This window comes from Rattus norvegicus, chromosome 5 (genome assembly GCF_021556685.1).
Source record: "Rattus norvegicus strain SHRSP/BbbUtx chromosome 5, alternate assembly SHRSP_T2T, whole genome shotgun sequence".
Classification (NCBI taxonomy): Eukaryota; Metazoa; Chordata; class Mammalia; order Rodentia; family Muridae; genus Rattus; species Rattus norvegicus.
The window spans coordinates 51,200,733-51,219,606 of NC_141538.1; the positions used below are offsets into that span (position 1 = coordinate 51,200,733).

Genomic DNA, 18,874 nt, shown 5'->3' on the forward strand with positions numbered 1-18,874 from the left:
TACTTTGTTGACAGTTGCCATGAGTCACCACCTCTGCCTCCAATGTTCCTCTCAGAACCAGTTTGAAACGAATGCTTTAAAAAGGTAGAAACCAGAGAAATGTCCACTCACTTTGAAGTGTAGGCAGTGTTGTGAAATAGGGGCCTTCCTCCTTAGTCATCTGTGGCCTGGCCTGTCTTTGTCTTAGTACTTTCTTGTTTATAATTTTCACAACTAAGTGTTTCATTGTGGCATGCCAGATATCGGACGGTACACTTATACTATGTGATCTAACCAGAGAATTGTATAAATCTCTGGATTTTGCTATATATGATCATCAATGCTGTTAGTACATTCAAGTTGTGACAATGAGCATGAAAAAGGAGTCTTTAGTGATAAAGGAAAAAAGGTTCTCTTCACTTCTAAATGAAGAGAAAGAGGGAAGGGAGGGGAAGCAGGAGAGGAGAGTGCTCAGGCATATTCTTGTTCTCTGGAATCAAAACTCACCCTGACCCCTTTTATGTCTAGAATGAACGGTCTCAAGAAATGTCTATAATGGGCTTGGAGATGAGGTCAAGCACAAGGCCACATGCACTGTTCTCAATTTCTGGCTGTGAATTGTGCGATATATTCTCCTACACCTGTCCCGCAGAGGTCAGAGGTGACAGAAGCTATATTTTGATACAGTTCTTTGGGATATAAAACAAGTATGGAGAATACAAGAAAAAATACTTAGCTCAATCAATTGTTTTTTCTTTGAACCCTCCTTTAAGAAGTAGCAGACTATGTCCTAAATAAGGTTTATTGTTCTTCAAAGCATAGTTTTTAATACTAAATAATAACTATATGCATTATTCTTTATCATAATACTATCCAACATATAAATATATTCTTACCACAAGCTCATTTATCTTCCTTTCCACCGTGGGGATGCTGCAGAGAGAGGGAGAACTGCAGGAAATGCCTCATGGATATGCTTAGAAGAGTAGTTGAGTTTCTTAGCGCTGATCTCACTTTTGTCCTCAGATGTCAAAAAGCACATGACTTCTACATGAACCAAGAACAGCAACAGCCCAGCATTGCTACCTTTGAACAAGTCTCTTTGATCCCTATGTCTGAGTTAGACACATCTCTGAAATAGCAGGGTTTTGTAAAATATGTCTACATTTTATCACACTTTGAAGTGTTCATAGGAACAAATCATTGCAGAGGCATTTGGTTCCGGGAGGTACTTTCAAATGGCTAACAAAATTTCATTCTAAAATATGTACAGAAATGGAGCTCACCCATTGAAACATAGAATTGTAACTGAGAAGGGACAGACCTGGGGAAAGATCAATATATACCAAGTCCTAATAGTCTCTAACACTGAAAGAGGGCAGAGTTCATAATTTGAAGAAAAACAATGCAGCAAACATGTAGGTTGCTCTATGATCAGAACAGAAAGGTTTTCCTTTCCTTTGCTAATATCTTTCTGGCCTCTTCTGGTGTTTCGACTTGCTCTGATTTCACACCTTGTCTTACCCAAAAATGCTGGTGTGAAAGTATAGATTCTTGTAGGCACCTACATCCTGATCAGTGGTTCTACACTTAAAGACTGCATCCTGACCCCCCACATCTAAGCACTATGGTGACCGAAGGGCAGCAACAATGGTAGCAAGGGTGAGGTGACAGTGGCCAAGAAGTTTCCCTGAGGTGGCGAAATAGTAGAGTTAGGCCTGTGAGCTGCCCAAGTCCAGAGTTCTTGCTCCAATTTCCCTTCACACTTCATTTGCAAAATACAACTTCAAAGATAAAATGATGGAACATTTCAAGATAGTCAAGCCAGCAATAAGGCATAATCAAAGGACCTCCTTCTAAGCTGCTGAACTGTTCACTGACCCCTGAAACGAATTTGCCCTAACTCACCAATAATCAATTAGAAAACAAAAGCATAGTATTCTCAGCAAATATTATCTACTTTGAGTCTTTCACGACTGGGTGTTGTACTACCTACACATAAGTAGAGGTGTAAAAGAGATTTGATAAAGTTATGAAATGCTTTTGAAAGACATAAATAAGAAACCATCCTAGGGTTTGTATTGCTGTGAAGAGACACCATGACCACTGCAACTCTTATAAAGGACAACATTTAACTGGGGCTGGCTTAGCGTTTGAGAGATTTAGTCTATTATCATGGCTAGAAACATGGTGCCACACAGGCAGACATTGTACTTGAGAAGATGGTGAGTGTTCTACATCTCAATTCACAGACAGCAAAAGTGACTGTGAGCCACACTGGACATCGCTTGTGCTCACGCGACCTTATAATCCATCCCTACAATGACACACTTCCTCCAACAGGCCACATCTATTCCAACAAGGCCACACCTCCTAATAGTATCACTCTATGATCCAAGCATTCAAACACAAGAGTCTATGGGAGACATTTGTATTCAAACCAGCACATTCCGTTCCCTGGTCCCCATAGGCCTACAGCTGCAACATAATGCAGAAATGCATTCAATCCAACTTCAAAAGTCCACATGGTCTAAAACAGTCTCAACCCTGTTTAAAAATTCCACAGCTCAAAGTCTCTTCTAAAATTCAGACAATCTTTTAACTATAATCAAAATGAAAAAGCAAGTCACATGTTTCCAGCATACAATGGCACAGGATATACATTAACATTCCAAAAAGGAACATTGTGAGGACATACTGAACCAAAGCAAGCTGGAAACCCAGCTAGGCAACCTCTAAACTCTGCATCTCCATGTCTGATGTCAAAGTGCTTTTCAGATCCCCAACTCCGTTCAACTTTGTTGACTGCAACACACTTCTATGACCTGGGGTGATTCCATTCCCTGTTAGAAGCTTTCCTCAGCAGGAATCCCTTAACTCTGACAAATCCAACATCTTAGAGTCTCCAAGGCAATCCAGGCTTCACTTTCACTGCTTCACACAGTGGCCTCTCTGGACCTCCAAGAAGGGATACCCCTGCTACACACTTGACCTCAGAGGCTTTCCTTAGTCATGAAGGGAGAATCCAAAAATCCCTATCTTCTATCCTTGACTCTAAAAAATGATGTGGCCATAGATGCCAAGTCCTGTTTTTTGCTAGAACTGGGACATTCCCCTCATTGAATTGTATCATTACCAGCTTTCAGTTTTTGATGGTTTATTTTACTACCTGAGCTTGGATGTCCTGGAACTTTCTATGTAGAACAGGCTTTCCTCAAACTCAGATATCTGCCATGCTCTGCCTTCTGAGTACTGTGATAAAGTGAGAGCTGCACAGACTCTAAGCTTTTCCTTATTCCTTCTCACAAGTTAGCAGGATAGGTGGGTAGGGTCTTGCTATGAGATCATCACTCTCTTTATTTTATTTAATATCCTTAATCTGTTCATCTCCTTGAACACAGGACTTAGCTCCATTTCATTTCCTGGTACCCCTTTTCTCCTCAAATTTTACATTTTGTATTTTTCCTTGCTCAGTTTACTCCTTTTAATTGTAGAGCTCCATAAGTGTGAACACTAATAGACACGTGAGAAGATCAATATTAGACCTTTTTGAGATCTCCTCTGCCAATGGAATTAATCCAAAACTCTTCACTTTAGCATCAGGCAGACTTTTTGTTAAATACATAAAACAGTCATATTCTCCACCAAAATATCACAACGCTCTCTATGCCATATATTAAAATTCTTCTGCTCTGAAAACTCTTGAGTCCCACAGTTCAAATCACACTCAGCATCACTGTCACCCATGCTCCTACTAGGATGGCCCATTAACCTTCATTTAATCATTGCTTTCCTAATTCAAAGTCACAGAGTCCACATTTCTCTAAGCCAAAACATGGTCATAGCTATCACAGCAATATCTCAGTTTCTCCTCTTAGGGGCTCTATTGTTGTTAAGAGACACCATGACCACAGCAACTCTTATAAGGGAAAATATTTAATTAGAGCTAGATTCAAGTTTCAGAGGTTTAATGCTTTATCAATATACCAAGAAGCATGGCAGAATGCAGGCAGACATGGTGCTGGAGGAGGTGCGAGTTCTACCTCTTGATCAGAAGGTAGTAGAATTATCTATTAGCCAGCCACACTGAGTGTAACTTGCACATAGGAGAAGTACATCAAAGCCTGCCCTGATAGTAACACACTTCCTCCATCAAAACCACATCTCCTAGTAGTGCCACTTCTTCTGGGCCAAGGCTTGAAACACATGAGTCTATGTGTGTCATACCTATTCAAAACCACCACAGAAACAGAACAGATGAAGGAATTTTTGTGTTAATGTATGAGAAAAGTCTCTACAGAAACATGATTTTTATCCCAAAATCCTATACATGGTTTCTTGCTAACAGATTGGCAGCAAAGGCCAGCAAGAGCTGGGGCTCCTTGTGAAAATTCCCTTGGAGATGTAGAAAAACTGTGGGGTAAGGAATATCCATCCCCCCCCAACTTGCAGTATCATTGAACTAGAAAGACATCTACCCTGGCCAATGTGACTTTCTGGTATAAGGCACTGAAGGGCATTCTGCTTTTAGAAGTCTGGAACAGTGCCCAAGCTACTGCACTCATCACTCCCTGTCAAGATGCTGCATTCCCAGGACACACTACGGTTAGCCTTGAGAACTGTAAGCCACAAAGGGATGAAACAGAGCTGGGTTACCTCCTCCCTTCAAGGCCGAGAGATCTATGTAGAAGCTGGGGTTCAAAGACTATGAGAGCCAGGGGGATGGGTGCCTCCAAGGAAACTACCTTTCAGACACAGCAGGGCAGATGCATGCATGAACTCACAGTGACAGTGACAGCATATGCAAGACCTGCACCAGCTCAAGCCAGATACAACTCTTAGCTCTGAAGCTGAAAAGGGAGCATGAAGTCCCATGCATACCCATGAAGTTATTCCTAATTGATAACTATTGAGAGGAAAAAGTGTTTTCTTCAACGGAGTAACATGGAGTATAGCAACCACAGTTCAGGAAAGGCCCCATGCTTGATTGTTGGCCAATTGAAACAGTTTTCTTTTTAGTATGTTTTGCTTTGGTTTTGGTGTTGCTGGTTTTATTATTATTATTATTATTATTATTATTATTTGATTTGAGTTTGAGGTTTTCATAAGACAGAGAAAGAACATGAAGTTGGTCAAGTGGGTTGGGAGTAGAAAAAATATAGGAGTTGTAGGAAAATATAATTAAAATTCTCAAAAAATACTTAAAAAAGGAAAAATAATTGCAACTTCAAAATCTAGAGTCAGAAGATTCAGAGAAGATACAAACTGGCTAGATGTTTTCTGGGCATCAGAACTCCTACATGTAGACTAGAAATTAGAAGAACAAAGGACGGGAAATTGAAAAGACCAAGAAACCATAATGCACACAAAAGAAGATGGTATTTCCAAAGAACAACATGGTATTGCTCCATGTCGAGAAATCTAAGTTAAAACAGTGATGCAATGCCAATTTCATAACTAATGCTGAAAAAGACAAAAAGGAGGAGGAGTTCTCAGTGGTTTCTAAGAGTAGTAATTCTGTACTCTCACCTATAATCTACACAAAGACTTCAGATGTAAACTTAATGATATGTATAAAACAAAAGGTATCCACAGACAGTAAATTTAATTTATACATATCTTTGCTGATAAAAGTTTTTATTTGTGACCTATAAGCCTCATTGCAGCTTTAATTATAGCAGGAAAGATAAGTCCTACCAACATCTCCTACTTCCTGTGTGTATGTGTAAGAGGACAGGGAAGAGAAACAGAGATATGGAGAGAGATTTGGGTTCATTGGTTAGTGTAGCCCAGGCTCACTCTCTTTAAATAACTGAAGCTGGCCTTTAACTCCTAATTTACCTTTCAAGCACAGAGATCACAGGAGTATGTGTACAGCCTAATCCATTGTAGTGCTAAGGAGATACCATGACCAAAACAACTCATAAAAGAAAGCATTAAACTGGGGCTTGCTTACATTCAAAGGTTTAGTTCATTATCATCATGGTGGCCACCACAGTGGTATGCAGGCAGTCATGGTGCTGGAAAACTAGCTAAGAGTTCTATATACAGATCCGCATGCAGGAAGAAGGGAAAGACACCAGACCTGGCTTGGGCTTTTGAAACCTCAAAACTCGCAGTAACAAACTTCCTCCATAAGTCTACACCTCTTAATCCTTCTTAAGTAGTGCCGCTCTCTGATGGCCAAGCATTCAAATACTTGGGCCTATAAAGGCCATTCTTATTCAAACCACCATAGTGTGGGATACTGAGCTTCCTCCTATCTTCCTGGTGGTGTTCTCTCTACCCTGTTAGCTTCTAACTCGGAAGTCATGCTTTTTACTTTATTATATTAATACATTTAACTTCTAAACATAGAAAGTGTCTTCAAAATTAATTTCCTACTCTTCTGAATAGGTCAAGCATCTTAGAGCGTTGACCCCTGGCTCAGAGATCTGTTTTCTGCATTGCTGCTCTGAGTTCTGCTTCCAGCCCAACCTGCAGTCATTTTTTTTTCTCTCCCTTGTTTTATAATGCAGAATCTAGCTTCTCCTATCATCCTCACATTTTGAATGTCATCTAGCCTTTTCTTGCCTCTACAATTCTCTCCTAGTTTGAAACTCATTTTGGCCCTATGTTCTCAGTGTAAACTAACTGACCTTCAAGTGACCATGCCTTTATAAGGAATCTGTCTTTGGTCTTTGTTTTTGATTGTTGTTTAGGTTATTTTCTCTGAGTGTTGATTATTTATCTGTAATATAGCTTAGCAAATATTTTTTCTCTTCAAGGCTTAATGTGCTTCATTAATTTTATTGAGGAAATATGGGTTCATCCAAGCCAATGTCCTCAATCATCTCCTCCTCCTCTCTAATCACCTCCAGAAGTCATCTGAAGAATTCTAACAATCCCGAAAGCATGCTACAATCCACTGAGACAGTTACCAGCTATAAAATTTCAGTACATTCATGCACATATAAGGACCAGAACTCCATTCCTGTAAGGATCAGTGGTCCAAGTTCTCCATGCTACAGACTGCCATCAGCTCAGTCTTTACAAAGATCTAACGGGGGTAAGCTCTTAGTTTATTCACTTACAGCCCTATGTATCCTTTATGGCTGGCCCTGTGGATATTCAGGGTGTATTTCCAGATGGATGGAAATTAAATATATTTGGTGTACTTAGAGCATGCATATATGTTATAGGAAGTATCTTTCCAAAGGTCTACTTCATTTCAAAGCTCTTATACTCAATTGTATCTCCAAAACAATATATTCCATTTCCCCTTGCTTAGGAGATCCTCTCCTCCCCCCAGTCTCTTACTAGGTACCTAACCTCTGTGGTCATACAAACTGTAGCATGCTTTTAATCAAAGGATTATATATGTATATGACAAACATGTCACATATATGAAAGAAATATAAATGGAGTCACCTAGGAGAGACAATGTTCCCAAGTAAAACATCTAGTGCTAGAAATGGGTTATATCTGATTGAAACATTAATCAAAGAGGCCCTGTAGAAACCCTAACAGCTCTGACATTGCCAGGGCTATCTTTACCCTGAACAAATAGATGGTAAAGCCTTATTGCTGAAAAAACTACATATCTCTGGGCCCAGAAGAAAACTAAATGCTACTGTCCTGCTAAAGGAGCAGAGCATTAAAATAATTCCTAATGGCATTCTCCTGTACCCAAACCAGTGTCCCTATCTGTCATCATCAAAGATGCTTCATTTTGCAGTAGATGGGAACTGACACAGACCCACTGCTGGAGAATGTGCAGAGAATAAGAGATACTGGAACATTCAATACTAAATGGGATGTCTCTATCAATCTCTGAAGTGGAAACTGAGTTCTTCAGAATGTCAGTTGCACTGTGCTATGCTGGGGAAAACAAATGAAGGAAAGTTTCATTAAAGTGGACACAGGCATGAAAGGCCAAGGCAGACTCATGAGGGAACATTTCACTGAAGCAGACACAGGAGATAGGACGTTTGGTTAAAACAAGTACGTGAAAGGACACATGATGAAAGATTCTTTGCTAACGACAAGCATGTATTGGTCTGCCTTACATTGCATAGTTGAGCTGTATTTGTTGGGAGTCCATAGGAAGAAACACCAAAATCTTCTGGGGGTGTGCTACAGTTTCTTGCCACTTCCACTGACTCGGGCTGACTGGATACACATGCTGAGGCAAGACCTGTGCTGAAGCAAGGCATGTGGAGGACACATGATGTTTAGAGGGTATAAATAGGACTCTGGAGTGAAGGAGAGAGAGCTTGGCTTGCTGGTACAGCTAGCTGTGCAACACTTGTGCGTCCTGCATCTTTACTGATCTTCCCTTCCCTGAGAGGCACAGCCAAGAACTTTTCCTGGTGTCCCTCTGGGTTCCTCCTGCAGGCTGCAGCCAGGGCTGAGGCCTGACATTCTCTGCTAGGTCGTGTCACCCTTGTTGCTAACCCAAGTCCACCAAACTGGTGTATCCATGAAGTGTTTGTGAGTGGATCAAACTGTTGCTGCCTGCTAACCTGTGAATTGAAATGCTGATTTTCAGACAACATGGATGGGAGTTGCTGCAAAGAACCTTTCTAAATAAGTTCACTTCTCCCTACCCCCATATCCTTTCTTTCCCACTACCTCTGGTGGGTAGTGGCCTACAAGGGATGTTTGAGAACCATCATTAAAAATAGAATTTAAAAAAATTAAAATTACAAAACCCCTGCCCACAGGGTACAGAGACCTATGTGGAAGGTGAGACAGAAAGATATTAAAAGCCAGTGGGGCTGGATGATTCCAATGAAACTTGGTCTTCCAGATACAACAGAAGTGATACATATACAAAGTCACAGATACAGGGGCAGAGAAGACAGGGTCTGCACAGGTTCAAGCCAAATGAGGCCCAGAGCTGAGAGGGGAAAGTGGACATGATCTCCCACACCTAATCAAGAAACTCTGCAATTATTATCTACATGTAATGGAAAAATCAGCTTTCTCCAATGGAGTCTCATTGAACATGTATTAACCACACTTCAGGGTAGGCCCCATGCCCAGGAGTTAATGTCCAACATAAAATGAACTGAAAAACTGGATTCTATTTTTGTAGGCGTTTTGTATTCTATACCTTTGTTTGAACATTTTTCTCTTTTACTTTCAAAGTTTAGGTGCCAATTTCATGTGTGTGTGTGTGTGTGTGTGTGTGTGTGTGTGTGTGTGTGTGTGTGTGTATTCTAAGAAAGAGAAAGAAAGGGTGTGAGGAAAAGCATGATCATATGCTTTATGAAAACAAAAATTTTCAATAAAGAAATCCCAAAATGTGTCCCATGATTGGCACATACACAAAGAGAGAGAGAGAGACAGACAGACAGAGAGACAGAGAGACAGAGAGACAGACAGAGACAGACAGAGACAGAGACAGAGACAGAGACAGAGACAGAGAGAAGCAGTGAACTTTAAGATCAGAAGTTCTTCTGAGTCCTTGTGCAGACATTATGCAACTGTCTCCTGTCTTACTCATTACAGTCTTTCCTGACATTGAGCTTTCTTTAAAAAGATATATTATTTACTACTTATATATGTGCATGTATCCTTGGAGGTCAGTAGACAGTATCAGATTCCCTTGAAAATTATATCCTCTTAGATTTTCAAGTGGAGGTGAGTGACTGGACATGGTTGCTGGGAGCTGAACTTGGGTTCTCTGGAAGAATAGCAACTAGAGGATTGAGCCATGTTGGAGACAGGGTTTTACTGTGTATCTCAGGATAGACTGGAACTTAAGAAGCAGCCCAGCTCACTTTGAACTTTCTGTCCTCTTGCTTCAACCTGTCCAGCGTTTGGATTACAGATATAAGCAACCATGTAGTTTTTTCCTAAACACACATTCTATGGCACTGTTTCTTTAGGATCCCATTCTTCCCAGTTCAAGGGAATCCTTTGGTTAAGGGACACCTCTAGGGTTTATTCACTTTATATTTATTATCTGAAATGTAATCACATCTAAGTTAAACAATACTGAGACAACTACACTATGTCAGAATGCTTGTTCTCCTGGGTTCACAGATAGAGCAAACCTGGCTCTGAAGAGATACTGACGTTAGCTGTGTTAGAGACTCCCTTGGTCATTTTTGCCTTTCCATGTGGGTACAATATCTAAGGGAAAACAGCTACACTCAGGTAGCTTTAGATTTATGAATCATGTGGCATGTGTTTCTATTAGCTAGAATGATAGGTCTTCTTAAAAAGCAAATAATTAACTTTTAAAATAAAATTTTATTACAAAATATAAGGTTTGAAAATGTTTTTAAAATTCAATTATATATTTATTAGGGAAGTCACCACATTAAAATGCATTCATAAATGATCTAAAATGCTAAAAGGATATAAGTAATTGCATCCTTGGTAAATCATGAGGTCTAACCATAAACCTACATCAGGGGTATCCAGTACTGTGTAGAAAATAAAGAATAGTAGTTATATATAAAAGAGACCTGAGGCAGAATTGGGAATACATGTCCATTACGTACACTGTTTTGAATAAAAGGTCCATAGATTTGAATGCTTGGTCACTAAGGAGTGGTGGTGCTACTTGACAGAGACTAGGAAGTGTGACCTTGTTGGAGGAAGTGTGTCATGGGGGTGGGGGTGGGATTCAAACGCTCAAGTCAGGCCCAGAGTCTCTTTCTTTTTCTGATGCCTGTCAATCCAGATATAGAACTCTTTGCTCCTTCTCCAGCATCATGGCTACCTGCCTACTGCAATGCTTCCTGCCATGACAATAATGGACTGAACCTCTAACACCATAAGGCAGCCCCCACTAATGTTTTCCTTTGTAAGATTAGCTGTGGTCATGGTGTCTCCTTACACTAGTAGAACACTGACTAAGATATATGCCAAATAAAACTGGGTCATTCTGGCCTAGAAGAGGAGGAGGAGGAAGAGGAAGAGGAAGAAGAAGAGGATGAGGAAGAAGAAGAGGAAGAGGAGGAGGAGGAGGAGCAGGCACAAAAGGAGAAGAGTTATTACAACCATATTCCTCTGAGAGGCCTAACAGCCCTGGGTCAGGAGTGGGCTTCATGGAACATTGATGCCATGAGGCTAATGAATTTTATGGAGGTGCCTACAGGGATAACTTGAGGAGCCCCCTAATGGGAGGGGTTCAGAAGATGGGAGGGAAATTACCTGCCTATTACACAGCAGCTCCTATCCGTTAAGATGGCTCTTTCTGTTTGAACTAAGCCTTTGTTCTCTGGACTCAAACCCAGAGAGGGAAAGACTCAGATATAGTGGAGAAAGCATAGAGCTGGAGGAATGCAGTGCCCTGGCTACCTCTCATGATGAGGAATGGCTGAGGCTGCCCCCCAGTCTGGGGCTTCTCATTTTAACCTTGTTTATATGCAGAACAGATGAGGGCTCCTGACTTCTCTCAGAGTAAACACTGGAGCACTGACTCTAAGTGCTGCTGCAATGGCTGTTGTGGCTGAGTTGCTGTCCTTCTTTTACACAGAGAGAAAGAGCTCATTTAAGCATTTACTTCTTCATTCTTCATGTCTGTTTTTTTTTTCTTATTTTGCCTCCAATATCCACAGCATTCTTAAGATTGCTTTGTTATAGAAACATGCAGCAAACTGAAAGTCAATTATAAAGAACTGTGTATTTACCCTTTGTCATGCAAAATAAATAATATGCTATCCCACTATTATTAAAGCTGCTTTCCAGCAGTCAGTTCTGCTATCACGCAATGGTTTCACTGCAGAGTTCTTATCTTAAGATAACCATATGTGAATGGAGAAGAGCTGGCTGCCAGTGTGATGTCTTAAGAGGCAACCACACTCCCGTAGATAGCCAAGCTAAGAGGCTCTATTTCTCCCCTTGACCAGTCCCATAAGCAAAGCAAGGCAGGGTCTAGCATATGTCTTACCAAGGACATAGAGGAATACAGGAAGCAGTGTTCTGTAAGCCCGGCCATGGTGCTTCATTTCCTGCTGGCTCATTTAATCCTTAGAACACTTTTCCAGAAAGAAGGCCTGAGAAGACCATGGAGACACCCACAGTCATTCAAAACATATGAACAGAAAAGAGCACAAACAAATGTGTGATTAAATACCAAGTCTCTGTTCCCATCCTGCTGCTATCCCAACAGCATCACACATACACACACACACACACTCAGAGAGAGAGAGAGAGAGAGAGAGAGAGGGAGAGAGAGAGCCCACTAATAGTTCCTGGATATTTATTTCACCTTCTAATGATAGTCACTTATCACACTTTTGGTGTGTCAGACACGAAGACAGAAAGCAGCTTACCCCAAGAGGACTACGAAGAGAATAAGTCACTCTAAGTAAAAAAGACACAGCTGCCTCAGTCACTAAAGGCAGAGCAGGGGTCTTGCCACTTACATTTTGCCCCCCCTTCTGCATTTTTATATTTTCACCCCTCTCGTCTTTGAGGCTCTCCCAACACCCCTAAATTTTCTTCTGTGACCAATAATATTGAGACCCCAAAATATTTAAGAGCTCATACATACATTTCTTTCTGAAAGTTCACCAATAAACTCTCAAAATGAATAGGAACCTTTTACTTCTTCCTACACACACGTTTTTTTTTTCAGTTCATCCAGAAAGAAAGAAAGATAGATAGAAAGACAGAAAGATAGAAAGACAGAAAGACAGACAGAAAGGAAGGAAGGAAGGAAGGAAGGAAGGAAGGAAGGAAGGAAGGAAGGAAGGAAAATCAATTCTATTTCGTGTTTGGTTTTCAGCAAAGTATGAGAATTATCTGAACCATTTTCTTGTCCTATATAGGGAAATACATTTTTCCACGGCATGGTTGGCTGGAACCACATAGGTAAAATAAAAGTCTTCAAACTACTTCCCTTCAGATCCAGAAATGATGAGCATTTTGACATCCTGTATCCCCCGACTGCAGAGTAGAAACCTCTCTGTCAGAAGCTATTCTTGCAATATTATACCCCTAATGTTATGAGAAGTTGTTTGAGGCAAAAGGCAGCTGTAATAATGGGATTGTGTTTCGAAAAAGAGCTGGCTGTAAGGCCATGCTGTAAATGAAAAGCATCATAAAAGAAACGTTCCCACTCTTAAGAAACAGCGAGACGGCTGGAATAACTCATTGCAGGCTGTTTTTATAGCCCTCTAATTCTGTTTTTAAAATCAAACGCAACTCTAAAAGAATAGCTCACTCTGAGTTGGGAAGAAAGCCAAGCCTGTGCAATTTATACAGAACCTCAAATCTTACTAAACACAAACCATGCACTCAATCAATCAAAGAAGCAAGTATTGAACACCAACTCTAGATATTTAATTATGTGATGAGGCACACCTCTCTCCTCCCCCAAAGAATTTTACAGCCAGGCAATGGCAACAAGCATAATGAGGTAAATATCCTAAAAGATAAACAAGAAACGTGGTAATGGAGAAAGCAGGTAACAGCCACAGCCAGGGAGGATTACACTCTAGAGGAAATAGCATTGCGGAATGTTGGAAGATAGGGCCAGAATATTCCTGACAGGAAACACACAGTGAGGAGACAAAGTGGCACACTTTAAGGGTGAATACAAAAGGCAAATCCTGTCAAGAATGTGGGAGAAAGCCTGTGGGCAGCCAAGAGAGCCAGCACCATAGTGCCAGCCTCAGCCAGGCCCCTGGTCAGATAATAGGTGGATCAGCAGCAGCTGACTGGCTGCTGTAGTCAAATGATTCCCGAGAAGGAAAACTAATGAAGGCCTCACAAATCCGGTATGTGCCCAGAGAGTAACAGTGAAGACATTCTTCCTCAGCTTAGTATTAGGACATTCCAAGTTCCAGGCTAACTTCAGCATCCTCCCCCAAGGAAACTGGATTGTCCACTTTGTTTGGTATACCTCTGTCCTCTCTGAATTCATCTTACTCCTTTTTCAAAGTCTCAGTTTTCCACTTTCCTCTCTTCCTCACATAAAAGCTATATTTCATATTATAAATGAAATGTAAAATATATAAAATATAAACTATATTTCACCTGTAAGAACGAACATACCATGAAGGTACAAACAACAAAGGAGAGCCCGGGAGAAGCTTGCCACACAAGGACACATATTAGCCGTCAAATTAGTAGCATTTTCTAAATAGACCATCCTACCTTTCACCCTGGTGACTGTTATGATAAGTCCTACAGTTTCCCCAGCTCAGCAAACTCTCACACAGCTGACTGCATCAACCTTGTCCTACAGTTAGAAGTACAAATCACTTTCTATAATAGTTTGTCTTCTCAAGAAGAAATGAGATTTCTTAACATGATGTATTTAGACAGTAGGCAAAATGGTTTTAACCAACACCAAAGCAACAGCTAGACTTCCTTCTAGAGTGTATCCAAATCAGTGCTTACGGGAGCACCCTGACACTGCCAACTCAGGTGTCTGGCATGGCCAACTATGACACAGCCGTGTTCAATGGTGAATGTGTGATGGATGCTGAGACAACAATGGCCCATGCATCTTCAGATGATTCATAATACACATCCCTCCAGGTAGGTGGGTATTTTATGTTTACTAAGCTGAAAATCTAAGGACTAATGCATTCAGTGCATGGCCCTAATACTTTCTGTTCAACTCATTTTGCACACAAGTTGTAAAATAGCAAACTTCGAAGAGTATATCCAATTGTATGCATGGTAACACACGGTAAGAGTAAATACAGAGGAGATGGCTCAGTGAGTAAGGACATTTGCTGCACAATCATGAGGACCTGAGTTTGGATCTCCATCACCGATAGAAAAAATAGCCAGAAGTAGCCATGAGTACCTATATCCTTAGCATGTAAGCTGAGGCAGAGACAGAAGGATTTGGGAGGTTTTCTGGCCTGCCAGCCTAGCCAGAAGTGAGGTCCAGATTTGACGAAAGACCCTGCCTATCTCAAGGGAAGATGGCAGAAAATGATAAAGGGAGGTACTCATTATTTTTCAATGGCGTGACCTACCGCACATTTATTTATGTGTATACACACACAGCACATGTACACACATGAGCAATCTTTTCAAAAGTAAGTATTACGGCAACGACCAAAAGGCTGACTTAGTAGTATCTACGTGAAACAATAAAACCGAAAAGCAAAGAGGATTCAAGTTGAAATTTCTTTAATTCTGCAAATATTTGCTCTGTGCACTGGGAAGAGTTGGTTGATTTTACGTGTGTTTGGTTGGCTGGTTGTCTTACCTTTATAGCACGTTACCTAAAATATCTATGTAAATACACACTTTATGGGAAAAACGTATGCCTTTGCTCTAGGTGTTTGGAAATGTGACTGGGCATGGAATGTTCTATAACATTAACAGAAGTCCCTGCTTTGAAATACAAATGTATCATCTCACAGAGAGGGACTCTAGCAGTCATCTTAGTCATACATAATCCCCAGGTGGTACCTCTTGTCCCAAAAAGTAATGGGAAAAAATAATAAAACCAGGAAGCTTTCAAATTTCCACCTGCATTAGCATGGCAGGCCGTAACAGTTTGGAAACCATTTCTGCTTAATGAACACCCACATTTGCATTTGAAGAGGACCTTGGGGGGCCATAAAGTCAGCACAGCATAGATAATTCTGAAACCAACCCTTCTCTCTCACTAAAAGGTCCTTTAACTATAAAAACCAATTTTAATAAAAGGCATCTGTACTCGAGAACATCCATTATACAATACACTTCATCAGAACATAAAATGTTTGGCCCGGAAATGAACTTTATAGAATTCAGAGTAGATTAATGTCATTATTAGTCATGACTCCATATAGAAAATTGTGTGTTCATACCTCATCAAACAAGGGTCAATATAAAATCGTGAATTAAATTTATAGGCTATTTTTTTGTTGTTGTTGCCCATTTACCCAGTTGTCTACATGAAGAACGGGGCTGAAAATGAAGGCCAGCTCCATCTCTTCATCTTCGCAGACACCAACTGCAAGCCACAGCAGGAGCATTTGGTATTGGGCATAGCATGTTTAAGTTACAACAATCAGAGCAGAATTCCAGGGTGGTTCGGATCACAGTGGGAACAGAAAGAAATAAAGATCAGCCATCCCGATATGCAACACCAAGGCTGCTTGATCCCCCCAGCATCATGAAAGCCCTGTCTCAGAAATTTAAATCAATTACCCCTGGAAATTTTCCTACACATTTCAAAAATAACACTTCCTCAGTAAGTTACCCCTACCCAAAACTAGCTGCCTCCTTCCATTTTCTTTCTAGAGCAGCTCTTCTCAACTTTCCTAATTCTATGACCCTTTAATACAGTTCCCACCCACTCCCCCCAACAAATATTTCTCATTACTACTTCGAAACTCCAATTTTGTCACTGTTATGAATCTTACTGTAAATATCTGTTTTCTGACGCTCTTCAATCATCTATGTGAAAGGGTTGTTCTAACCAAAGAGTCCCGACCATAGGTTACATGAACCACTGTTCTAGAACTGTCATGACTTTTTTATGCATTTAACCACACTTAGCATTTCATGGCCTCTAGGCTTGCAGCCTCAAGTCTTATATTTTGGATGCCAAAGCAGGTTGGGAAAGGCTCTATCACTAGGATCCGGTTCCACCCAATATTAGTTTTTGACTTTTAACATTTGCTCTGTGTCTTGTAAGTTTCAGGGTGGTGGAGACTTTTCCTGTGCCCAGGACATATAAGCACTAACTAAATATCCATTAAGTAAGTCAATGTGTAAGACAAACTGAAAAGGAATTGGGTCAGCAGAAATCTCTCCTTCTTTGTCCTCCACTCTCAGTTTCGACGGGACACATGATTCCTAAGAAACATTAATTGTTTGAGGCTAAATAGTATATTGGCTTCCTATGGGTGCTGTTAAAAATGACTACAGATTCAGAGTGTTCTCACAATGAAAGCCCTAATCCTGTAGATAAGAATCAGGCACAGGATGCAATCAACATGTTGTCAGGACTCTTTCTATAGGCTCTGAGTCAAATTTGTTTCTTGCTTTTCTCACTTCCTAAAGGATGCTTGACTGGTTGTCTCTGCCTGCCTTCTTCAAAGCCTGCTCCTTTTACATCACAATTGTTGACCCCTTTATCATTATTTTTAGATTGGGTCTAGTTATGTAGCCCAGGCTGATCTATAACTATATAACATAGGGTGGCCGTGAACTAGTAGTAATCTTCCTGTATCAGCCTCTCAAGTGCTGGAATGACTGGCATGCAACACTATGACCATCTGAACCCCGTTTTGTCATCTTAACATCTCTGATTCTTTTCAGCCTCCTCCTTCAGATGAGAGCCTTTACTATCATGTCATGTCCACTTGAATAATTGGAATATTTTTCCCATCCCAAGGTCCCATCCCATTCCTACTTTCTAAGAGATGAGCATCCTTATTAAGATATAAATAGTTATCTTTGTGGGGAAATGTTGCTATTCCAGTGGTTTGGTGGAGGAAGGAGAGAGAGAGAGAGAGAGAGAGAGAGAGAGAGAGAGAGACAGAGACAGAGAGAGAGAGAGAGAGAGAGAGAGAGATGGGTGAGTGAGTGAAAACATCCAGCGATGAGAAGACTGTTTTGTGGATACCATGGTTGGCTTAGTTATGGGTGGCTGGGTTAGTACCCTTCTGAGGCAATGCTTCCCTGAACCCTGGAGAGGTTCATGAGAGGAGTAAGCTCATGCTATTTTGGTTGACTGAAGACTACCCAGGAAATACAGCATGGCTTTGGGAAGAGAGGCACCAAAAGGCAGACATGAGCACATGAGCTAGAGATCACATAATCTCTAGGTCAGTTTCTATCCAGACAAAATTTGGGTGAAAAGACAGGAAAAAAAATCTATCATTGCAGAGTTAGAAATAAGGTAAAGTAATAATGAAATGATGAGGCTTCTTGGCCTGGCTGCAGCTTAGCACTCCGTTTGTTTAACTCAGAATGAGCCTCACGGGTATCCGAAGTTCTTCATCTCTCTCCTGCCTACCTGAGAGTGGCCATCAGAGATCTGATGAGACCAAATGAGTCCTCAGGAGCAGTCGCCTGTGCTCTGATTCCTGCTTCTCAGTTATTTCTTAATACCTCTGCTCCAGATTCAGCCAACCTTAACTGAATGTTTGGATTCCTGACTTCAGTCCCTGATATGGGACAGCTGTCACAGATGACCCTGGGGACCCTGTTACATCGCTGGGTATATGAAGCCTCGCTGTTTCTCACATCTGTCAAACACCCTCTCTTTGACTTTTCTGTAAACTCTCTGGATCGTCCGCTCATTGCTGTCTCTAACACTTTGTCCCTTGGATTTAGCTTTCCTGGTTCTTGACCTGTGCCTTTATTCTACTAACCTGAACTTACTGCTAGCTCGAGGTAAGTTACTCAGTTTACCACAAAACACAGAACAAAACCCCACGAGCCCAACTGAGTAACAAGTGTGTCCTCAAACCACTCATTTCCTGTCCCCTTAAGGGTTAAACAGCTTGACAGTGTGTGTCACATAGCTACTGTGACTGACAGGCAAGGATCACAATGCAAAGCACTGCTTTATAGGATAGAGTGTAGAGAAGATCAAGGCAAGAAGGAACAGTCCCAAAGAAAAACAGACCAGAATAATCATATCGTAGAAGCCTAAGGTGAAGGAGGTTTTGAGGCTGGTAGGAGCAGTGTCAGCCACAGCAGAGCGACCAAGAAAAACGAGATGGAGGAAAGGCCACTGGGTCTATGGTTGTACAAGTTCATTTTTCATGTCAAGCAAACAGAAGATTCAAAAAAGGAAGGGTAGTGCTAAAGAGGACTAAGAACATGAAAAGGTCAACTTGAAGCTGGAAAAAAAAGTCAAATGAAATGTAAGCAGTATTTTTTCTAGTAAGTCGAAAACTTAAAGCCTTCTTCAATTAATAGCAACATAACCAACCAAAATCATTTACATAACTGAGGGAACTTAATAAGCCAACCATAACTG

General features: G+C 40.9%; 1 long non-coding RNA gene across 2 annotated transcripts in view; it reads right to left on the minus strand.

Moving 5' to 3' along the window:
* The window catches only part of LOC103692326 (uncharacterized), a 59,848-nt gene that overhangs the window by 17,771 nt on the left and 23,203 nt on the right, over positions 1–18,874 (minus strand). For both annotated transcript variants that reach the window (XR_015620179.1, XR_015620178.1), the window contains exons 3-4: positions 11,870–11,975; positions 876–1,026 (exon numbers count right to left, since the gene is read on the minus strand). This is a non-coding gene — a long non-coding RNA (uncharacterized LOC103692326). The remainder of the gene's footprint in view (positions 1–875; positions 1,027–11,869; positions 11,976–18,874) is intronic.